The 17,176-nt window shown below is 38.6% G+C and overlaps 1 long non-coding RNA gene across 1 annotated transcript in view; it reads left to right on the top strand.

Moving 5' to 3' along the window:
- The first annotated feature begins 1,804 nt into the window (after positions 1-1,804).
- The window catches only part of LOC306645014, a 109,045-nt gene continuing 93,673 nt past the window's right edge, over positions 1,805-17,176 (top strand). Inside the window, exon 1 of the long non-coding RNA XR_013759501.1 lies at positions 1,805-2,325. This is a non-coding gene — a long non-coding RNA (uncharacterized lncRNA). The remainder of the gene's footprint in view (positions 2,326-17,176) is intronic.

Below are 17,176 nucleotides of genomic sequence, written 5' to 3'. Positions count from 1 at the left end.
CTAATAAATCTTGTAAGCAATCAAAATTTGACCATTGGAAATTTCTCATCTATCTGCTCCATGATAAACTGTGAGAATGAACTCATTAAAACGAAACTTGGCATGCCTAAGTTTGTTATGTGGTTTGATCTGTTACCTTAAAACATGATCGTAGTGGTAATATTTAAATGACTGCATTACTAATGCTTCAAAATGTAAATGTTTTAGTTCAGTAAGAATTTTAAGATATGTGATGATACAAGTGAGTCCTACAATTTGTAGAATGATTGTGACAAGATATGAATATATAAAAAATACTAAAGAAGGTACCACAGAAATCACACCAATCCTTGCTTCAGTTAGAGAACACAAATTAAGTCAACTGGATGTTTAGATCTTTTAAAACAAATTCTTTTGTATACTCTTTATTTATTTATTTCTAGTGGAAAACTGGCTGACCTTCGGATTTCCAGAGAAGCAGGAGTTGATTACCTTGAGGGTTTACCCTCCTTCCATAATGGTCCAAGAATCCAGGGACCTTAATGAGTTCAAAGAGTCTAGTCATCTTTCTAAACATTTCGCAGATACAGAAGAGGAAGGATTGGATTTTTGTTGTTGTTGTCATTGCTGGGGATCAACCTCAGGACCTCGAGTGTGCTCAGCACGCACTCTACCACTGAGCTATGCCCCTAGCCCCAAGATTGGAAAATTTGGTCAGCCTTCAGCAGGGTTTTGCTTTTCAACTTTCATGGTTTCTGCTGTCCACAAGTTACAGGTAACACTGGATCCTGATGGTCTGATGTATCCTTTTTTAATCTTGTGATGATATACTTTGTTGTCAACAGTCCACTGCAGCAGACATGTGCTTCACGCCTCGACTACAGCGCTTTCATTCACATTCACATCAGTTAGGAGGAAGGGCTTTACGTCCTACAGTCCTCATCTGCCATTTACTACCTGTGCAACCTTGGAAAAGTTACTCCAGCTCACAGGCCTCTATTTTCCACACCGTAAAATGTGTGTACTATTGTATCTTCCTCATAGACTAGTTATAAGAATTCAATAAGAACTTGTGTGTAAGATATTTAGGAAAATGCCTGGCATATAGCAATATTTATTATAGTGAAACAATGATTCAATATAGCAGAGGGTTATATCTATATGCCTTTGAAGAGATTTAATAATGTGGGAGAAAAGCTTGTGATATAATTTTAAAGGCAGAGAGAGAAAAATCCAATTTTATACGTATTGTGATTTTTAATGTGGCAAAGAGGGTGCTCACCAAACATTCTGTTTTAGCTCCTTGACATTTTCCAACTCCCTCGCCATGCCTGGAGTTATGTCACTAGTTCCAGACCAAGGGCTGTGATGAAAATTATGTGTGTAATTCTGGACAGAGGGACAGAAGAGCTGGTGTGAGGCCCTTAAGCTATGCTTTGTTTCTTAAGAGGCCACATGTTCCAGATGCATCAAGAAGTGGTGGGGTCTCCACCAGCCTGGGTCTTAATGAACTAAGCCTTGCTAACTTGTGATGGATAGGTAAGCATGAATGAGAAATAAACCTTATTGAGTCAGGACACAGGGATGTGGGGGTTAATTTATTACTACAGAAAAGATGTGGCCTATCTGAATCCCCTTATTTTTGTAAAATGATGCCTAAAAGATTTGAAGACAGTTCATCAAAATTTTAATAGTGGTTATGGATGAAGAGGGTGATTGTAGGTATTTTAAATTTTCTTTTATAATTTTTCCACATTAAAGTTTTAAAAGGAGGAAGTTATAAATTTAGTTCATTTTAGGAAAATTTTGATCAAAACTGGTTAAATCACAGGCATTGATTCTGAAATGATAAACATTAGCTATTTAGAGACACATTTTTGACAAGAATTACTTAACTCTGTAGCACTGATAACTACTTGAGGATTTACTGTAGATTAGTGGTTTGACAAACTACAGCCTGTGGGCCAAATCTGGCCTATAAGTTGTTTTTGTAAATACATTTTACTGGAACACAGCCACACTGATTCATTTGAGTATTGTCTATGGCATCTTAGAGCTATAATGGTAGAGGTGAATAATTGCAATAAAGCCCACAGGGTCACAAAACCTAAAATATTTACTATTGCTCTTTTCAGAATTTTTCCAAACCCTGGTGTAGATTATAAACCCTGAGCAGGACCAGGACTCAGATGAGAAAAGTGAGTCGATTGCCTCATATAGTATGGCTCTCCAGAGAACAGAACCAAGATTTAATTAATAAAGTAATTTACTATTTACAGGAATTGGCTCACGCGATTACAGAGGTTGAGAAGTTCCAAGATCTGTAGTCACAAGCTGGAGACCCAGGTGAGCCAAAAGTGTAGTTCTAGTCTGGATCTGAAGATCTGAGGAGCAGAAGAACTGATGGTAAAAATTTTAGTATGAGTTCAAATTTGAACAAAGGCAGGAGAACACCAACCTCCCAGCTTTAGATAGTCAGGCAGAAGGAATCCTCACTTAGCTAGCCTTTGGTTCTGTTCAAGCCTTTAATGAATTGGATGAAGTTCACCCACATGGAGGAGGGCAATATGCTTTACTCAGTCTACTGACTCAAATGCCCATCTCTTCTAGAAACACATCTCAGACATACACAGAAAGATTAATCTGGACATCCTGTGGCCAGGTCAAGTTGACACATAAAATTAATTGTCCCACCTCGAATATGAAATTTAAAGAGGCACTGCAAAAACTTAGCAATCAAGGTTAAATAACATTTTAATACAATATTCAAATAGTATTAATGCAAAGAAAATCCATGATGAAGAAAATGTTGAAATTTTAAATAAAGATAGACTCCGTCATGGTACCTTGCCAAGCCATATTGGAGCCTAAGGCAATACTTATCTTGTCTTTATTTAGAATTTTGATAATTTGTTCATCATGTAGGGCACAGAAGTGCCCTAAATTCCCTCTCACAACGCTTAACATACAGTGGGCCTGTTACAGTTTTTCATCAATTTTGAATTTGTTAGCCCATGACACTGTGAAGGAGAAATTAGAAAAACTGCCTAGTAGAAGACAGAACTTTCTAATCCTAAATTTATTTGTAATTCTATTCATCAGTTTGTCTATTCACCAACAAATATTGGCGATGAGCTTTGCCTTAGTCCTGGACGTGCGGGTGCTATCCTAATTTATATATGACTGCTTTATGCTGGTATTTTGGGATTTATTATGCTTTAAGCATAATTTTGAACACAATTTTTTTTTTTGAAATTTAGATAGTCTGTAAAGACTTACTTGAATAATCTAAATACTTGCCATATTACTTTTTGGCCAATTATTTCTGGCATCCTCTCCCATTTCTTAGTTGATGTATTCATCAGATAGCCTAATCTCATCCTCTCCTTTCAGGGTCCTCTTGTAATAGCTCTGTTCTGATGGAAAGATGGAATGTTCATTCCAAAAGTCAGGCTCGTTGGGATTCTAAGCCACATATTTTAGAGTTCAAGGGTCCGTGAGGACATGATCACGAACTTTCATGATATGACATTTGAATGTAGCTGCCCCTCCCCACCGAATGAACATTATAAGTTTACTCATGAGCACAGACTCATGTTGATCAGTGCACAGTTCTTGGATGAGAATAGGGAACATTCACCCTTGCCTTTCAAAGACCTACTCTTTGGGAGGGAGGGAGTGAGAATGAGGAGAGAGGGAGGGATGGAGAGAGAGAGAGAGAGAGAGACTGATTTTGATAAAGCCTGGGGAAGGAAGTACCATATAAACAGATATAAAGTTACATAAAGGTCATTAGACACACCATTTTAAAGGGATCATAAGTAAATAAATGTAGACTTGGAGAGCATAATTCCACATTTAGTTTACAACTGAAAATCAAAATAGTAGTTACTCAAGTGCAAAGAGAAAATTGTGCTGTTCTCTGGTAAACTTGGAAATAATTTAGTCTGACTTATATTTAAAATGTTAGCTGGCTTTTGTGAGTCTGGCTTTACCAGACTTCTATCAGCCAAGGGCAAAACGCATGGCTCTTCTCCAGTAGGGAAGCAGAGGAAGAACAAGAAATCTTCCTCACCTCAGTTCTTTGACGTGGATGAGTGGGTGGTGGGGGAGAGAGAGAGAAAGCGAACACAGAAATGAGGTTTGAGGAAAGGAGGAAGTGGAAAGTGAGAGGAGGAGAGCAAAGGAGAAATGTGCAGTGGAGAGAGGGAAGAGAGCCGAAGAACAAGGCCAAGTCTGGCTCGAAAGCTCCTTTTCTGTGCGCTATCTGGAGATGACATGAAGGAGGGAGATGGGACCATTGTTGGTGCTGGAAATGCACTTGGTTCATTATGCCCATATGAGAGCCCTGCAAGCTGGTTGGATTAAGAGGGAGGATAATTTGGGAGTGTTGCCACAAGAATGATTTCTGCTGAAAGCACTGTAGTCTGAGGTTTGACAACATTCCTGCTTTTGGCCTTTTCTGTCCCCACAGTGAAGTGAGCTAAAAAGAACTGAACATCTACCCAGGACAAATGTAGACTTCTCTGAGGAGGTTGCTTGAGAATCATGGCCTCCATTACCTCCTTTTCCGTACTGTTTGTCTCCCTTTGATTTTTCTAACTTTCTGACATCTATTTTGCGGAGGACTGCCTATGGAGTGTCGCCTAGACTGTGGAAAAATAAAAGATTTTTTTCCTGAAGAAAAAAATTTCTGCTCTCAAATGTTACTGGCGGAATTGGAATCTTAACATTTCTCTATTTTTATCAATTCTTCAGCGAGAACCTGAAGGTTTTTTTTTTTTCTTTTTCTTTTTGCATAGGCAGTTTTCTAACATCCCATAGCTGAGTCATGTGGAGGGAATATTTCTGCTATTGACAATAATTGTGTTCTCTCTGGAGAAAATAAAAGGATAGAGAATTTCTTAGTATATTCCGCAGCATCTAGTCATGTGCTTTGTTTACAGAGGATCCTCAGTGAAATCTCCACAAGATCATTAATTTAGGTTCTTTGTAGACAATGATATATACAAGGGAGGAACTTTTCTATCCAATTATGAGAATTGTGGGCTCTAAGCCAAATTGTGTATCTGCTATATTTCACTACAATTGTGTATCTGAATTAAGCTGCTTTTTTTAAAAATTTGGTTCATATCTTTATCAAACCAATATAGATGCATGGCTAAAAGAGTCAAACAGAGCAGGACTTACACAGAATACAGCAGTGTCCTGGACCACCTTTTCCCATACCTGATTCCTGATTACTCTTCCACTTTCTCAGCTGTTTAATCCCTCAATTTTAAAATGTCAGTCTTATACTTACTTTAAAATATTTTCATTTCATGTGCCAGTGACTTCCTGCCATGGATAACGGATCTTTAGTTTTCTTCACTATCCATTCCTTTCTTTCTTCTCTCCCTCCCTATTCTAACATAGGGAATGTCACAGTATGGGTTCAATCAACATTTAGAAATTCTTTAAACGGCTCTTTTCCATGGTTGTGTTCTTTGCTTTATCAAGTGTATCTCTGGGATTTCATTTTAAGATAATAATCAGAGGTGTGCACCAAAGATTTACATACATGGATGTTCACTACAACCCACCAGTAATTATGAAACTCTAGACAAAATCTGAAGTCTGGCTTTAAGAGATTTTTGGTGTTGTTATTAGTGTTAAAAATAATAGGGGTGTATGATGGCAAGTGCCTGTCATTCCTGTTGCTTTGCAGGGAACTGAGGAAGGAGGACTGCTTGAGCCCAGGAATTCAAGGCCAACCTGAAACCCTGTTAAAAAAAATCTATTATTTATTTATATGATACACCATTAAAAAGAATATTTGTGAAGACTGTTGCTAGTATAGGCAAAAGTTCGTGATATAGAGAGCTAAAAGAAGGTTATAAAACCACTAATGGTACACTTAGTCTGCTCAAATTTAATTTAAAAAAAGGTAAAAATGTATATACTAAATGGGAATGGAAGATTATGTACCAAAATGTTGAAAGTTGTTTTCTCTAAGATGATCATATTGAGAAGTAATTTTGTTTTTCTGATTGGATTTTCCTATATTTTCCAGAATGAATCACTTTGGTAGATTGCTTTCTACAAGGGTCCTATTATTTTACACTATCACCAGCCATTTATAAGACCAAAAACTATTGTATTCTCAACACTACTTGGTGTGGTGCTGTTATTTTAAAAATTTTAATATTGAGAGTGCTTCTCTTCTTTTTATTTGCACACCTTTGCAGAATTTTGACATGAAATAAATGCATTTAGTTTTGGTATATTTTATAGGAAGACACAAAGCTGTCATGATAATGTACATGCTAATTTAATTGACAAAATGGCCCCTTTTTATAGCTTGCTTTCTTTGATTGTGCTGACGTAATTTTTTCATAGTTTTTATTTTCTTGTGCATTGACCATTTTGTGAATTATTTTGTGTTCACTCATGTCCTTTGAATAGTAGATTTTGAGGTAGTCAGATGGTGGTAGAGATTATTCCAAATCTGAGCAGAGGCCTAGAATAATTGTGAAATGGGCTTGTGAGACTGCAATTTTGCTTTGACAGGATTGTGGTGTGTACATAGAAGAGGCAGGAAAAGGTTAGGTCTTAGGGATTCAAGTTCTTTTCATTTATTATTATTATTCTAATTGTATACCTTTATAGGGTGCAGTGTGATAATTTGATACATGCATACAGTGTGGAATGACCAAATCAGAGTAGTTAACATTTCTTTCTCTTTAAACATTCAAAAATTTTTAAATGAACACTTAATAATTATATATAATATATATATTATAATGCACAGTGTATTTCAATACATATATACCACATGTGCTGACCGGCTTTAGAAATGTTGAACTTTGCATGCTTTTTCCACCTTCTTCTAAAAGAATCTTTTGCTCATATCTTTGCTTCTACAGTCTATTTCCTGATCTGTGGTTCTACCCACCTACCATGTGACTGAATCATAGCTGACTGGAATAAGATGGGCATCTAATGCCAGTGCAGACAATCCATGGACTGTTCTGGGTTATTTCTGTGATCCCCATGAAAAGATAGACTGAGCGTTTTGAACTCATTAGAATTTGGTATTGGAAAATCATGAGACTGAGCCAATGAGCAGTGGGTTCAGAAACTGAGAGCAATGCATAAGTGCCCAAGGTTTAGAAGGTATTGGGAGTGGCTAGTGTATGCCAGCTGAAACTGAGGGAATGGAACTGAATGACCAGAGGAAGCAGGGCAGTAGAGGGAAGGGAAGGAAAAGGACAGAAGCAGCAATGCTGACATGGTGGGCGCTGAGTTTTAGAGTGTTCTTGTTTTCAGACAGCTGTCAGTTGATCAATGAGTATCCTTTCCATTTTTTTTTTTTAACTTGGGTAGATCCTAGTCCTTCCAAGCATATTATAAAGAACTTGAATACCAGGGCAAGATGCATGTCATTTGCTAGGCAATGGATGAACATCAATAATTTTTGAGATGTGGCATATATATCATAAGCATATTAAGTGAAGATTCATCTAGTAGTAGTATGTAGGAGAGGTAAAGAAGCTGATTTGGGAAGTTATTACCATAAAATATGTGGGAGATAATTAAAGCTTTAGACTGAAGATATGACAGAAGGAGGGTAAGTGACTAAATAGATGTAAAACATATAACAAAGGTAGAATCAACAACACGTGATCAGTTACTGGGTTTAGGGGACGAGGAAAAGAATGAGTCAAAGTTGGAGCTGAGATTTTTAAGTTTTGGGGATTGCAAGTTGGTAATAGCAGTAAGAGAAACAGGGAAGTTAGGAGCCTGGATTGTTTTGGATTGTGGAGGCCAGAAGGCTGTTTAGTTTTGAGTCCAGTGGGTTTCAGGCAATGGTGGAAAATACTGTTGAAATAAATTTATTGAGTCCCTACTACCCTGTTCCTGGCCCTGGATGGTGGTGAGGAGTTGAGGCATGAAAATGGGTAACAGATGACTTGTGCCTTTAGGAACTCCTAGTTTAATGGGTAAGTTGTCCGTCAGTGGAGATGTTCTGTGGAGCTTGGGAGGGAGTTTTTGGACTGGAGATCTGGTTGGCGATACAGGCTCGGAGAACAGAAGCTTCAAAGGAGAGAGTGAGGAGGTATGAAGAGGACCTAGAGTGAAACCATGGAAACATCTGTGTCACAGTGCAGAAGGAAAGAAGAACCAGAGGAGGCATGCCAGGACATTGTCAGGAGAAACAGGTTTGTACCGGGCTGAGAAGAGCAAAGGAAGGGTGGAAGCACAAAGCCACCAGTAATTTTAAGTGCTGTGGGAAGCTTAAGAGAATGCAGTTGGATTGGTGTGTAGGAGGTCACTCATGATCCTAAAGAGGGAATTTATGAATAAAGGGCTAGTGAAGAAACGCAGAAATGAAGACCACTCTTATATTTGGGTGTCAAAGGGATGACAAGTGAAGGAAAGGAGGAAGGATAGATGGCAAGGCAAGGTCAAGAAAATGATTCAGTTTATTAGTTTTAAAGACTGGTTCTACCTGAGAAGGCAGAAAAAGAGACAACTGGTCAGGAGGGATCAAGGATTCCCTTGAAAGAGAGATGAATGAGCAAGGAAGTAAGGAGGTGGGAGTGTTTTTAATCAAGAGTGAAGGTGAAGGAGATAACTTTGTCAGAGGAGAGACATTTCATTCTGGAGCTCAGGACTGAGAGGAGTAAAACAATACACAGTACAGAGGAATTCAGAGGGGCCAAGAAAGGAAGTATCTCAGATAGCTTCTATTTTCTCAGAAAGGTAGCACACCAGAAGGAGAGTCTTGTGACTGGGGATTTTAGGAACCCAGAGGAAGAGAAAGTTTTGAAAGGCCACTAGAAGGAATGGAACAGGGAGTTCGTAAGAGGTGAACAAGAGGGGTTTTTGCATGGTAATGAAGAGACACAGGGGGATGGAAGTTGAAAGATGATCCAAGAAAATGAAAACAATTTCAAATTCTAGTGGCACTCAGAATTTTAGCGTTCTCCCTGTCCCCATGCTATTTTACTAATGAAGATTTAATTTCAGAGCAGTTAAGCAACTTATTCATAAGTTTGTTGGAGTCCTAACTCTTGCTTCCCTGAATGAAAATAGACAAGACAATTTGTTATAAAGTTAATTAAGGGAATTGGTTAAATCTGACTAAATTTGGAAAATATGAAATTGACCCCAAACAAAAGATCAATGCCTCTGGATGTTGAACAAACATGACGGTTGGTCAGTGAGTCACAAGAAGTGATTCAGGAATATTTTCTAAATTATAATGTGTGTTCTGGGCAAGACTATTTTGTCAAATGTTTAAACAATTATGAGTGCATATAAATATTTAAATGCCTGATTTATACAATATATCTGCCAATTGACTTATTATCTAAAAGAAACTCAGTTGTCACCATGCCCATTCTATAATGAAAGTCTAGTTTTCGCTGTGAAAGTTACAGTTGTGGAAGATAATCTGGAACAGTATTACACATTCAGAAGTAATCAATCATTTCTAGTAATGGAATGAGAAAATTATTTAAAGCATTTTAAAAAGTATTTAATTTATTCCCAGATCTCAAGACTTAGTTCCTTAAATTTCTATAAATCTTCTTAAAGATGAAGCTTTGAATTTCTGAGAACTCATTTTTCAACAGAGCTCCAAGAAAGGTTGAATTCCCTTAGAGGAGGTAGTGAAGAGAGATGCCCATTTGTCATTGTGGGCAGGATCAAATAATAACTTTATCTTGAGTTTCAGTAGTGATCATCAGGGGCCAAGGACAGTGATCACAACTCTTCTGTGTCATTTCCACATGAAGTTTTTGTAGCCACAGACAGGACAACTGTCACAGTAATAGACAGAATATTATTATTAGTCCTGTCTAGACAAGTCTCTAGACCTTTCTTTTTTTCTTCCTTTTTCTCTTCCTCCTCCCAGCCTCCTCTTCTGTTGCTGAAACTAAACAGAAAGTGAGTCCAGAAGCAAAGATGAAAGTGCCCTTAGACATGTTGTGTTTTCAGAGCACGCTGTCATTGTTGGTTGCTGTTCATCTTGCCATGACGGCAGATGAGAACGCCATCAGTGGTATCCCAGGCTTCAGCACGAGGTGGGGTCAATGATGTTTTGGCCTCTTGCCCAGGAGATGGAAAGGAATGACTCAGGTTTTTCGGCTGAATTCCAAGAGGCCTCGAGGCTCAAGAGAGCCCTTCACACTGAACTGGTGCTGAACCTTTAACACGTTCCTGAACTGGAAGACCTAGTCCTCGGAGCAGAGGCAATGTTAGGAAGGTACCTATCCCTCCTGGTGTGTGCGCACGCGCATGAGCGCATGTACGTTCCCTGCAGCTGACAGTACAGATTCATGGCTCCTCCTGGGGCAGTGGCCTCACCCTTGCTCCCTCTCGGGTCTCAGTTTAAGAAGGGCTGTTCTACATTTCAGAGGGATTCCTAACTAAGGAACCTGGATTCCTTGGTGAGGTACTGGGACATTTTGTATGATGAAGCCTGGATTCGGTAGGCCAGGCTTCCTATGTGACTTGAAAGCCTGGGCCTTGTCCACAGATGTCCTTACTTATTGTTAGGGTTTTGGATGTGAGGTGTCCCCCCCACCCCCCAAATCATGTGTGAGACAATGCAAGAAGGTTTGGAGGAGAAATGATTGGACTATAGCCTTAACTTAATCAGCAAATTAATCCCTAGTGGGATTAACTGAGAGGTAACTGGAGGTGGGGTGCGGTGGGAGGAAGTGGTTCATTGGGGGCGTGGCTAATGGGGGGTCTATATTTTTTATTTGGAGAGTGGTCTCTCTCCCCCCCCTCTCTTTTCTGATCATCATGTGATCTGCTTCCCTCAGCCACACTCTTCCACCATGATGTCCTGCCTCACCTCGAGCCCCAAGGAATGAAGCCTGCTGTCTATGGACTAAGACCTCTGAAACCATGAGCCCCAAAATAAACCTTTCTTCCTCTACAGTTGTCCTGGTGGGGTTCTTTTAGCAGTGAAAAAGACTGACTGAAGCCCTTGTGAAGCCACATTCTGAAAAGAATGGCCCCCATTATGCTGTATCTGAAAGCTAAGTCAAGAGTGTCCACTTTTCACTGGGTGCTCAAGCTAATTTTGCTTCCCACTAAGTCTACCTCACACCCTCATTTTTCTCTGGCACCATGTTCTTGTTTCCTGGCTGTGTGCCATCCTGAATTCTGAGCATCTCCACCACATACAGGTAAGAATTCTCAAATGGGAAGGCAGAAGGTCTGCCTTTGCCCCCACTTTCTATGCCCATCACCAGGATGGGGTGTGACAGAGCTGGAACCTGGTATTTCTCCTGCCCCACAACCAAGGCTGATCCTTCTTATCAATGCACACGTGGAGTCCTTCTACACCTGTGACAACACTTACGCTTTATCAACTCCTGAAGTGGCCAACTTGGTTCTCTTTTATAAGAAAAAGCATGCTGTTTCCCATTTCTAGCAAGACAACTGATCCTGCAGCATGCCCTTTGTGCACAACACCGACTGACTCTTATTAGAACAGGCATATAAGAGTGAAGAGCACAGGCATTGGAGCTAATAGGATCTGACTTTGATTTTGGACTCTACCACTTTCTGATCATGTGACCCTATAGAGGTTGATCTCGTCTTGTTTATCTACCACAGGGCTGTTGTGAGAATGAAATGAACCAATACATGCACAGTTCTTAGCACAGGACCTGGCACATGATACTTACTCAATGAATGGGCTATTATATCACCATTATCATATTTTCCTGAATGTAGGGCATAAGTCCATAAATCTGGTAGCCAGGGCAGTTGTAACTATTGGCTAGTAATTACAACTATTGGCTAGTAGACAATATCCTTCCAGGTATATTTTGACAACTCTGAGTATATCATGGGATAGTTTGACACATGCACTCCTTGGCCATCTTCCAACACCCAACCAATAACATCTTGATGAAAGCTGAGACTGAGGAATCATGGTCTTTTGGGGTGACATGATATCCTTCTCTGACTTGCTGTCCTATAAGTCCCTACTTTGATAGTTTTTACAGATGCTTCCTGAGGAATCTCTAGGTTAACTGAAAAATGTGTACTATTTGAGAACTCAAGAGTGAGACTCATTTTACTCTCCAGAGATTGGTCTATATCATGCCTACTGTAAAAGGGTGGTTGGCTGTATGTTCATGCCCACGTGTTACAACTATGTGATTCTGTGACTCAAGCTCACAGGATAGTTCACCTCTTTTTTTGTGGTAGGATCTCAGGTCAAACTTGCTGCTCTTGCAGTGCACAGAGTCCCACAGCAGTGGCTGTTTGCAGCCTTGCTATGCCCCTGAGCAACTGCATTCTCTCATCTCGGAGGCTTTCATGACTTGGGAAAACTGCAGGCCATTCACAAGGGCATTCAGTATCCTCTTCAGCTACCCAAGCTCAAGTATAAAATACTCTGGTTAGCACATGGACGTCAAGAGAATTTCTGTGTGGAAAATACCCTCAGCGGTTCCTATACCTACTACCTACTTCAGCTGAAGGAAGAGGATTTCCACTCATGATCCTTTGAGGGGGATGCTGCATTGAAGGAGGTTACCCAGCCCCAAGTGAATCCAGTATACTTTCTATTATGTGTGTGTAAATACGTATATAGATCCATATGTATATATGTATATATTGTTAATAATTTTCATTCAACAAACTATCCTTTTATAAACTTCTGGCTTAGATCATTTCAATTCATTCGTTAATGCTTTCAGCATGATTTTTACAAAATGTGGAAACTACAAATATGTTTAGTTTTTCCTCCTCCTCATCCCCTTCCAATTTAAAAATCTTTAGAAACCTCATCATTTTCAAAATGAAGATCTAATTGGTAGGCATGGCCTAGAAAACCTATCATGATTTGACCCCTGCCTGCTCTTCTTACTGCACCTCTCAAGACCCTCTCTGCATTTGTACTCTCCGTCAGCCTTCTCATGTTGGTTCACGCTTCTTTTCTGCACAGTCTTATCTAGTTTCTTTTTTCTTTTCCTTTTTTTTTCTTTGTTTGGGGGAGGGGAATGGGGATTGAACTCAGGGGCACTTGACCACTGAACCACACCCCCAGCCCTATTTTGTATTTTATTTACAGAAAAGGGCTCACTGAGTTGCTTAGTGCCTCACTTTTGCTGAGGCTGGCTTTGAACTTGAGATCCTCCTGCCTCAGCCTCCTGAGCCACTGCTATTGCAGGTCTGCACCACCAAGTCAGATCTTATCTAGTTTCTTGACTCTCCTTGTCCCTTAATGAACTCACAAGGTTGTTTTTTTTTTTTTTTTTTTTGTCTTCCTTTCTAAAGGAAGAGGTAAGTTTTCATCTATTTCTGCTTTCATGGATCCTGAATTACTTATTTAACAAACACTTATGGAAGATGTTCAATACAATAGAAAGATTGCATTTTAAAGTAATATTAAATATTAAACCATTTTTGGCTTCAGCAAATGAATACATCTATTTGGGATAAAAATATAACTTAGATACTTAGAGTAGGGTAGATTACTTTAGCCAAAGGACAGTTTGATTCAACTATTTCTGCATTGTTTCCTTCAAATAATTTATGATATATGGATATTATTGAAGAATAAATGCAACCCATCTGAAAAGTATGTGGTATTTTGGCATGTTTGTTGTGGAGAAATAACCGAGAAATGGACTGCAGAAGGTTGGATTAAGAGCATTAGGATTTCTTTTGTAGTGTATTGAGTGTCTTTGTTAGGTATGGGGAGTAAGGAGCTGGAACATTTCTGGACTAGTATTACTTATCTTTTACAAACATCTTATCTAAAGAAGGCAACAGAGAGAGGTATGCCTCCATGCAAATAGTTTCATCCCACATGAAACTTTGCTCGAAACTTCTCTACCTTTCAGCCTCTTTTGCCTTTACCTGCATGAGTCATTTTGGGGTTCTGGCAATATTTATATCGAATCTCTATTATTTTGTCTGCCTCAAGGGTTTCACTCTTTTTCTACCCTTTCTGGGAAATGCTCCTTCTAGAATGCTGCCCGTTTGGTTTGAATGTGAGCTGCCCTCTTCCTATGAACCTAGAACCTGACCCCAGTTGATGACTGACAGGTGGTCAGAACTTATTGCTTTGATTTTTGAACTAGAAATGAGGGAAAGAAAGGCATATTCTTCTCTGGTGGTATATGGTAGCTCCTGGCCATCGATTCCTCATTGTATGTTTGTAGCTAGTTTAAAAAAAAAAAAAAAAACTTGCAGAGAAAAGCAAAGAGGAGATGGGAAGTCCTTGTGGGATTCAGATTTTTGGTTGTGAAGTTGCTTGTATTGAAGTCCCTTTTTGAGGCTGCTCAAAGGCTGCTCTGTTTTTGGGGACAGTTGTAAATTGCCCTTCTTTCACCACTCAAAGCAATACATCTTTATTCCTAATTTAATTCAAACTGAAATTCTGTTATCATGCAACCTAAGGATTCCCAACCATTCCACTTTGAGAGATTTGGGTTTGAGTTTTTTCAGTAGGAAATTAATTTTTTTTACTAACCTACGTTCTGATATGACTACAAATGTGCCTTGGGGAAGAAGCTCAGTTCATGTATTTTGCTTTAGGGACTTGAAGGAGATTTTCTTTTTTTCTTTAGAGTTTATAAAAAGCATCATGGTAAAAAAATAAATAATAAAAATAACCTAATAAAAATGAACCAAAGACTTGAACAGACACTTCACAAAGGAAGATACACAAATGGCCAATAATATGGACATGAAAATGTGCTCAACAGCAACAGTCATTTGGGAAATGCAGTTTAAAACCACAGTAAATAATATTAATGCCCAAGAGAATGGATAAAATTAAAATGTCTAGTATCACCAAATGTTGGACAGGATGTGGAGCAACTGGAACATTGTTGGTGGGTATATTAAAAATGTATTTATTTTTTTGGAACTGGGGATTGAACCCAGGGTCACTGTATGACTGACTGAGTTACATCCACAGTCTTTTTTTATTTTTTATTTTTGAGCAGGGTCAAAAGTTGTAGATGCTAACCTTGAACTTGTGATATTCCTGCCTCAACCTCCTGAGTTGCTGATGTGAGCCATCACACAGTTCCAGGTATGAATCACTGTGCCTGGTGTAAAATGATTTAGCTGTTTTGGAAAATGGTGTGGAAGTTCTTAACTAGTTAGATATACAACTTCCTTATTGTCCAGCAATGCCACTCATAGGTGTTTACTTAAGAGAAATGAAATCTATGTCCACAAAAACACTGGTACAAGGATATTCATTATAGATTTATTTATAATAAATAAAGACTGGAAATAGCCCAGGTTTCCATATATAAGAGAATGGGAAAACAAGTTGCGATCTGTTAAAACAATGAGAGTTACTCAGCAATAAAAACAATAAACTACTTATCTATGCAACAGCATGAAAAAAATTTGAAAAAAATCCTAAGCTCCCAAAATATGCTGAATGAAAAAATTAAACAAAAGCAAATATTTGATGATTCCATTTATATTAAGTTCTAGAACATGAAAAACTGATCTGTGGTTAAAAAATAATGGAAAAAAAAAGCAGAACAGTGGTTGTCTCTGATGAGTGTGGGTTGGGATCAACTGGAAGAGAACATGAGGGAAATTTCTGGAACTATAATCATGTTCCATAACTTGATATAGGTTGAGTTATACAGGTATGCATTTGTCAGACTCATCAACTATTGCAACTAAGTTTTTTTTTTTTTTTGTATTTTACCAAGCATACATTTTGTCTTAAAAAGGAACTAAAAATAAATGTTAAGCTCTAATTAATAATATGCATGCCAAAATATTTAAAGGAAAGGTGTTCTGATATAACAAATTACTTTGAAATGCATTAAAAATAAGATGGATTCATGAATGAAGAGAAAGATGTACAAATTTATAGATGTGATGAAGCAAATATTATAATATGGTTAAGTGTAAATTCCAGTTGGTAGGTGTATGAATGTTCACTGTAGAGTTCTCTCACCTCTTCTCTGTTTGAAAATTTTCATAGTAAAATATTGGAAAAATAAATTGCAAGATGGAAAAGAAAGGTCATCAAATATGTTAGTTAACTGAAACCAATTACATATTATTGAATGCAGTTCAATAAACAACTGGCTTAAATATAAATATGTTGCTACCACATAATATGTTACAAATAATATACTGGCACACCTTATTTAGGGCTGCCCCAAACAGTGTTGATTTGAAATAGTGATATCTCAGAAATATTTTTATAGTAACATACATATGCATCTACATTTATTACAGTACTGAGGACTGGAGTAATAAAGACCTTTCCTCATGATCCATCAGCAAGTGCAGCAGATTGAGATCCATCAAAGGCTCACAGTCAGCCCAGAACTTGTCAGATTCTGATAATGGTGTGCAGATGACAGTGCTGGAGGAGCCAGAAATGTGTTATGCAGGATATGTAACACATGAATTTTCTGTGGTAGGTGATCTGATTAAGGAAGTGATAAAACCTTACAGTCCATTAGGACTTGCCAGAAATCCTTTCAAAAGGGAGGTGGTGAAGAGGACCGGTACTAACGCCAGACTGCCTGGTTCCAGTCTTGGCAGTGCTGCTTACTTGTTGAGTGTTTTGGGCAAGTTAAGCAACCTCTGTCTCACTTCTATCATCCATGAAATGAGTGTCTTCACAGTTTCTACCTCAGAGTTATTATGAGAATAAAATAATTAGTACATGTAAAACCCATAGTACAGCTCTCCATGCTTAGTAAGTGCTCAGTAAGTGTAACTATCATTGCCATTTTTTTGAAAAGACATCAGACGCATCGCTGCAGCCTGGGAGGAAGTACAGCCTGGGAGAAAGTAATCAACAAACGTCTTGAAAAGTGTGGTAAGAAATTATGGCCCTAGACATGTCATCCCTTCAGGGAATCAGAAGGGAAGGAAACTTTAATTACATTTAATTGCCAGTTTATGATGTGTGGTAATGTCCTTATATAATGCTGATTCAGTTTAGGTTAACTTTTCCAGGAATGTGCCCACTTACTAAACAGGGTCAACCTGGAGAGATAGTTCCCCTTCTGAAATTTGAGAGGCCCTCTCAGCTGGAGGCCAGATCTCATCTAGCTCCAGATCCTTTTCTCAGATCACAATTTTGTAGTGAATAAATATCTTCTTGTTGTCACCCTCTGGCATCCACATTTGCTTTCTAAGTAGGAGGGATCTTGTGTGAGATTGGGGGAGAATCAGAGCC

The sequence above is a fragment of the Sciurus vulgaris genome (genome assembly GCF_902686455.1).
Source record: "Sciurus vulgaris genome assembly, chromosome: 15".
Taxonomy (NCBI): domain Eukaryota; kingdom Metazoa; phylum Chordata; class Mammalia; order Rodentia; family Sciuridae; genus Sciurus; species Sciurus vulgaris.
Note: the sequence above shows the minus strand (reverse complement) of the source record. Positions and strands in the feature narration are given on the sequence as shown.